The 7,371-nt window shown below is 47.2% G+C and overlaps 1 protein-coding gene across 3 annotated transcripts in view; it reads left to right on the plus strand.

Annotated features, from left to right (window-relative positions):
• The first annotated feature begins 2,860 nt into the window (after nt 1-2,860).
• Aff4 (ALF transcription elongation factor 4) overlaps nt 2,861-7,371 on the plus strand; it is a 78,903-nt gene continuing 74,392 nt past the window's right edge. The window contains exon 1 of one of the 3 annotated variants that reach the window (XM_050157808.1): nt 2,861-3,654. The gene's annotated coding sequence lies outside the window, so the exon portion shown is untranslated. Of the gene's footprint in view, nt 3,655-6,750; nt 6,849-7,371 lie in introns of those variants that run through there. The other 2 variants (XM_050157805.1, XM_050157806.1) reach the window with 2 other exon arrangements.

The raw sequence follows: 7,371 nt of genomic DNA on the forward strand, positions 1-7,371 counted from the left end.
GATAGACTCTATTTCAAACACACAAAAATCTTTTTCAATAAGCGCACTAACTCCACTGTCTTCTGACTCATCCTGAAATGCTCTTTTTCGGGGGTGGGGAAGGTGAAGGTGTGTGTCTCGTGTACCCTAAATTGGCCTTAAACTTATTCTGTACCTAAAGATGACCTTAAACTCCTGATTCTTGCCAGACGGTACTGGTGCATGCCTTCAATCCCAGCACTTGGGAGGTGGAGACAGGTGGATCTCTGTGAGTTCGAAGCCAGCTTTGGTCTGTCTACAAAGCAAGTTCCAGGACAGAGAAACCATGTCTTGAAAAGTCAACCAAACAACTCCTGATCCTTTTACCTCCACGTCTGAGTGCTAAGATTGTAGGCATGCGATGCCACACTTGTTTTGTGCAGTGTTGGGGATGGACCCCATGACTTTCATGTGAGACAAGCCTTCTTCTACCAGCTGTGGTACATCCCAGTATCCTGAAAGTGTTCTCCATAGTGAAATCAAGAGTAGTGTAGTCAAAGCTGGGGATGGTATATAGCCAAGGCTTCATAGTAAGATCTTGTCTCAAAAAAAAAAAAAAAAAAAGATTATTCAGTACTTAAGAGCACTTACTGCTCCAGTAGAGGACCAAAGTTCAGTTCCCAGCACCGACAAAAGTCAACTCACAACCATCTGTAACTCCAGGGAATCCAATACCTTCTTTTGGCCTCTGGAGGTGCTGCACTAACCCCACACAGAAACACATAACCATACCATACATATAATTAAATAAAAATTTTATTAAAGAGTATGGGGATGCATGCTATTTGTCTCAGGCCTCAGGAGGCAGAAGCAAGCAAATTTCTGTGAGTTCGAGGCCAGCCTGGTCTACATGGTGTGTTCTAGGCAAGCCAAGGCAACATGATGAGAATCTGTTTCTAACACAATTTTTGAGTGTTATTATTGCATGTGTACCAAGAACCACGTGGCATGTATAGATGCCAGAGAACAGCTCTTGGGAGTCAGTCTTCTCTCTTCCTTGGGTTCCTAGAACAGAAATGAGATTGTCAGGCTTTTACTCACAGAGCCACCTCACTGGCCCATGTTCTTTCTTTAGAAAACAAGCCAGAAGAGGATAGTAGGATTCTCTTCCTTTTTATAGGTACTAGGGGTTTGTGGAACTAGGATTGAACCCAGAGCCTTATGTGTGCTAAGCAAGAGCTTTGCCACTACAACCCATCCCAGACTATCCAAGCCTATTGGAACTCGGATGATGCCACTACAACCCATCCCAGACTATCCGAGCCTATTGGAATCGGACGATGCCACTACAACCCATCCCAGACTATCCAAGCCTATTGGAACGCGGATGATGCCACTACAACCCATCCCAGACTATCTGAGCCTATTGGAACGCGGATGATGCCACTACAGACTCTGGATGCTGCACATGGAACAGCAAGATTTGACATTTACACTGGTGGGCTTTGCTCTTGCTTTGGTCTGATCTTTTCTTGCTGTTTTCTTATTCCCCACTTTTGGAATGTGAACGCTTTCTCCATGCCATTGTATAATGGAATTATGTCACTTGGTTTTCACTTTACAGAAGCACCTACGAAGACCGTCTTGAGTCTCAGATCTTCGAACAGTGATAGAATTGTTAAGCCAAGCATAAGGGTGCCCATCTACTGCCCCAGCACAGGGAATGCAAAGGCAGGAAGACGGGGAATTCAAGGCCATTCTCAGCAATGTAGTTAGCTCTGGGATCTCCTTAGCTAGCATGAGGCGGGTATCATCACATCAAGCTGAGTTCATTTTTACTGTTAGCTTGATAAGATTAAGAAATACCTGGGCATTTTTGAGGTACTTCAGGTGTGTATGTATCTGGTTTTCAAGAGAGAATTAACTGAGGAACAAGAACCTTCCTGAGGTCCGGTGGTGATGGCACATGTTTTTAATCCAAGCACTGGGGAGGCAGAGGCAGGCAGATCTCTGTGAGTTCGAGGTCAGCCTGGTCAACAGAGTGAGTTCCAGGACAGCCAAGGCTACACAAAGAAACTCTGTCTTGAAAATAAAATAAAAATTTAAAGACTCTAGGATTTATTTAGTGTTTGATTTTTGGGACAGGGTCTCACGATATAGCCTTGGCTGGCCTGGAGATGGATATGTATGTAGATCGGACTGACATCAAGCTCACATTGATACTCCTGCCTCTGCCTCCATTACTGGGATCAAAAGCACGGGCCATCAGATCAGTGTTTTTGAGAGACGTTGCCTAGAATTCAGTGTGTCGTTGAGATTGAATTCTCCAATTGTGAGATTCCAGACTATGAAAACTTAATTTAAAAATAATGAGTGAAATGTTCCAAGATGTTAGTGGTGGAGAATCTTCATGAGTTGCCATCAAACAAGAAAGGTTAGGTGACATGTGACACCAACGACAGGATTGTGTGTTTTTCAGATAAACACGAAGAGAACACCTTTCTTGCAGTACTATTACTGGGTTTCAGGAGACTTTAAAACCTTGTCTGTCTAATCACTAATCTCAGTTAAATTACGTCTTGACCCGACTGGCAGAGGTGATGGGTATTCAGAAAGACTGTGTGTGTGTGTGTGTGTGTGTTCGCTCTCTCCTGTTGTGTTGACAGGGTTTTGTTAGTTGCTCAGATTGGCCTTGAATCCACCGAGAAACCCACAGTGACCGAATCCGTGGCGATCCTCCCGGCCTCGGCGGCCCCAGCGCTGGAATCACAGGCCTGCCACGACGCCAGTCTCCACGATGTGTGTGTGTGTGTGTGTGTGTGTGCGCGCGTGCGCGCGCGCCCGTGTGTTTAGATGATGCAGGAGGCCGGCTCATCCTCCCACACGAAGTCACACGCACGCAGCTGTGGACGACGAGCTGCGGACATCCACGTCACCCTAACCTCCCTTGCCCCGCGGAGCGCTGCGGGACTCCGGGCGGCCGAGGCCCGGCCTTCACCTGAGCCCCAGAACCGGTCCACCCGGCTGCGGGGGGCCCCTCCCCGGCCCGCGGCGCCTCCCTAGCGGGCTACGCAGGAGGGCGTGTGCCCGGAGCCGGGTTCGGTCGGCCGGCCCGACGCTGGCGCCGCTCCCGCAGGATCCGCTGCGGCCTGCGCTTCGCCCCCCTAGGCCGCGGGGCCCAGGCGCCCCGCACGTCAGTCCGCACGTCAACTCCGCGGGGGCGACGCCTCGCGAGCCGCGAGCAGGCGGCCCCCGCGCTGCCCGCGGGAGGGGCGCGGCCTGGTCACGTGACGCTCGCAGCCGCCCGGCCCCGGTCACATGGGCCGCAGCCACTGCGTCAGTCACAGTGCGGGCTGCGGGAGTCGAGTCGTCGCCGCCGCCGCCGCCCCCAGCGGACGGGGCGGGGATCTCGGTGCCAGGGCTCCGTCAGCCCGCCCCCGCCGCCGGCTCAGACACCCGTCCCGGGCTCGGCCGGGCCGTCATGGAGCGGGGCGGAACCCTGGCGTCCGCCGAGTGAGGTGCGCCGCCTCGGCTCCCCGCGGCCTCCGGATCCGCCGCTGCCCCTCGCCCTTGGCAGCCGGTCGCCGCCTCCTGGGCGGGCCCGAATGCTCGTCCGGTGAAGGTGCTGGCCGGGCGCCGCCGCCACCGCCGCCGCGGTCGGGAGATGGTTCGGGCCTAGCGGAGCGGGGACTGGAGGTGAGAAGCCGCCTGACTGACTGACTGACGTCTGACTGAGGCGCGGCTGTGCCGCGGGGATGGCGAGGCTCGGGCCGCGGACGCTCGCGGAGACCCTTGGGGCGGGGGGCCGCTGGGTCCGGCGTCGCCCGCTCTCTTGTCCCACTTTCTCTCAGAAATAAATTTCAAACAAGAAAAAAAAATAATAAAAAAAATGTAAGGCCAACCTATTCCCAGCCAACGTTCTAGACGCTCATCTTCTGGCCGTTTTTATCCACTCCCCTCCCCCGTCGTCCTTTTCCTCCATTCCTCCCTCAGATTCGGTCGGCGGATTTATCCCTTGAAAAATTTATGCCTCGTCCGACTCAAGTCATTCGTAAAGAGAAAAATAGGCCCGGATTCTGGCTATCATCTCTCTACTAGTTCTCGCCTTCCTTCTCGCGATCCTGCGCACCTCCCCCCACCCCTACTCCCCATCTCCCCTCCACCGAAAGAAAAAAAAAGGGGGGGGGCGGAATTTCCGTCCTTGATTGTCGATGGGGTTTAACTGAAAATACGGGGACCTGGGTTAGAATACGAGAAAGCCTCCTTCCCGGTCGGAATGGGCCTGGTACCTGGCGATCGCGATGGCTGGGCTTTGGGTATTGGTGTTTAGGCCTCTCCTCCAGCTGCCCGTGCTCAGGGTTAATCTCGTAATTGACGTCAGTGCTTTGTTCCTTCCACTTTGCTGTTGCTTCCACTCTCTGGGAAGGGATCATGGGGTACAGGAGTCCAGGGGGTGTGGGGGGGTTCTTGTTAGCCTTTTCATTCGCAAATGACACCTTTATAGGGAGGCGAGAGCCCTAATCGGAAAATGGTTGCGAGTGAAGTTCGAACCAAGACGGAGAGTTCGATTCGAGGTTCTCCGAGTTTCGTCAGTTGCAAGTCAGAATTCTGCCTTTTCTTCCCCGCTGAGATTTTAAACCGAAGCTAGCCCCCTTTCCAGTGCCGGAATCTAAGCCCTAGGTGCCCGTGAATAGGCTGTTTGTGTGACATTTAAAATGTGTGCTTTTTGTGGGCCTGAGGGGGGGAGGCTCAGATCCTGAACAGCTTCAAGCTTTGTTTCCATATTGATTCTCCGAAGCTTTAGAAAATCTCTTGTTTTGACTTATCAAAGTCCCTTTAACTTTTCAAAATTGAAATGTTTATGAGATCTTTCTTAATTGGAGATATGATGAGAAGCCAGTGTGAACCGAGAGGGAGCCTAGGATCATCGTGTTTGGTCTTACACGTATGAAGAAGTGTTGGCAAGTGGCCACTTGGTTTTAACAAAGCTGGCTGCTTCAACTTCTTCAGGTTTATGTTCCTTGTTCATCACTACGTTTCTCAGCCCTCGGTCTCCAAACAAAAAGTCTCAAAAGTTATTTTTAATTGCCTTTCATGATGAACTTCTGAAAGCCTAGAAATAGTCTTTTTTTTTTTTTTATTAATTAATGCCAGCAGTTGTCATTCAGTTTGTGGTCATTTGCAGGCTGATTTTTGTTAGCTCAGCAGGAACAGTAGGCACATTTGACTTTAAGTAAAATTTTGCTTCAGGCAGAGACAAGGTAGGGTGTCTTGTGACCAGCCAATAGCCACATCTTTACTGTTTGGTTGGGGTGAGCTTGGCTGTGTGTGGTTTGGAATGAACTGGACAGTTTAGGGGTGTAATGTGACTGTAGTGCTTTGGTGAAGTTGTGTGATTAATTCCTAAGAAGAGAATTTTTTTTTTTTTGAGTTAATGTTCTACTTGTCAGTCTCACATTGAGATTCATGCATTCCCTTCTGTATTCAAGTTACTGTATCCCTTTTGGGACAATGAATCCACTTGCGAGGTGTACTTTTCTTAAAGGTCTATTGTAGTGTCTTTAGAGTGAGTACCATTTTTATTCTCTTTATTTGCTCCAGTGTTTTATGCAGTTAGATGGAATTTGATAGTATTTTGAAGTTGAAATTGTTTATCTATTCGATCTAAGATTTTACGGCTGAACCTAAAGTTATATAAGCAAGTAATCAGTATTTGAAAGGGGGAAATTGGGGATCAGCTTCAGAAAGTGCTATAGAAGCTGAAAAGCTGAAGACTGCTAGATGTTAGGGAGCTTCCTTTTTTTTTTTTTTTTTTTTGAGGCGGTAAGGTAGAAGTATATGTACTTGACAGGAACAAAGAAAACAGGTATTTAACTGGTATTTCTTCTTTTTGACTACCTACTGGCTTAGAATGGAGTCTAAAATGTATGAAACCTTCCCTTTTCTTTGTAGTACTTTTAATAAAAATCAAAGGTTTTTGTTTTGTTTTGTTTGTTTTTGAGACAGGGTCTCACTTTCTGTTTCTGACTGAATTGGAACTTGCTGTGTAGACTAGGCTGGACTTGAATTCATAGAGATCCTGCCTCTGCCTCCCAAGTGCTGAGATTCAAGGTATGTGCCATCACATTTGGTTTTAAAGAGGTGCATTTTTTTTTTTCCAAGACAGGATTTCTCTGTGTAGCTTTGGAATCTGTCCTGAACTTGCTCTGTAGACCAGGTACACAACTCAAAGAGATTTGCTTGTCTCTGCTTTCTGAGTGATGGGCTTAAAGACGAGCACAGCCACAGCCAGGCAAGAGGTCTATTCTTAAATATTGAAGGCACAACCTGAACCCAGATGCCTCAGATTGGTAGCAGTTCTTCTTTGGCCTCCCAGACTGCCAGGGATTACAAGTATTCTCCACTATGCCTGGCACCTGGGGTTTTTTATTTTGCTATGTCTCTTGTCCACATAGATTCTAGATAAAAAATTTTGGTGCTTGTTGTAAAGGTTTCACAGCTTTCAATAACCCTCATATTTTTATTGTTTCCTTTTTCATTCCCTCTGATAATTGAAACAATGATTTTTATTTCTGGGAGGGTATTTGCCAGTCTCAGTTATTGTGAAATACATTGTAGTTAAAGTTCAAGACTGAGTAACTACACTTCCCTGTTGTTACTTTGTAACTTTCTCTTTTAATACCCCACCCCTTGTTTTAAATCTGTATCCATCTGGTTATTTGAAATGACACTCTGTCTAGTATGTGGATTAGTAATAATAAATATCCCTGTTGTTGTTATTTGGTTTTTTTGAGTCAGAGTTTCTCTGCGTAACAGTTCTGGCTGTCCTGGAATGCCTTTGTAGACCAGACCAAGCTGGCCTCAAACTTGCAGTGTTGCTGGGATTAAAGGTATGCACCACTGCTTGGCCAATTTTATTAACTCTTGATTTATCACCTGATCCATTTTGTCTTGATGTTCATTTTCGCTGACAGTTTTTTTCTTTTGTTTTGAGACAGCTTTCCTGTATAACTTTGATTACCCTCAAATTTTCAGCTCCCTTCCTGCCTCAGCCTATTGACTTCTACGATTATAGATATGTACTATCATGCCTGGCAACACCTCGAGAATTCTAGTGGTATTGACATACGGAAAGAGGGAGAGCTAAGTAAATTTAGAATCATAATATTCTAGAGTATTTTAATGTTGGAATTGCTTTTTAATCTTATTTTTAAGGTTTTTAAATTTTTTGAGAGGGTCTCATATAATTGATATAATTGTCCTCAAACTGGAAGTGTGATTGTAGTAGTTGGTGCTGTCCTTGAATTAATTTTTCTTTCTTCCTTCCTTCCTTCCTTCCTTCCTTCCTTCCTTCCTTCCTTCCTTCCTTCCTTCCTTTCTTTCTTTCTTTCTTTCTTTCTTTCTTTCTTTCTT

This window comes from Alexandromys fortis, unplaced genomic scaffold (assembly GCF_014885135.2).
Source record: "Alexandromys fortis isolate MF-2015 unplaced genomic scaffold, M_Fortis_MF-2015_v1.1 scaffold_103, whole genome shotgun sequence".
NCBI lineage: Eukaryota > Metazoa > Chordata > Mammalia > Rodentia > Cricetidae > Alexandromys > Alexandromys fortis.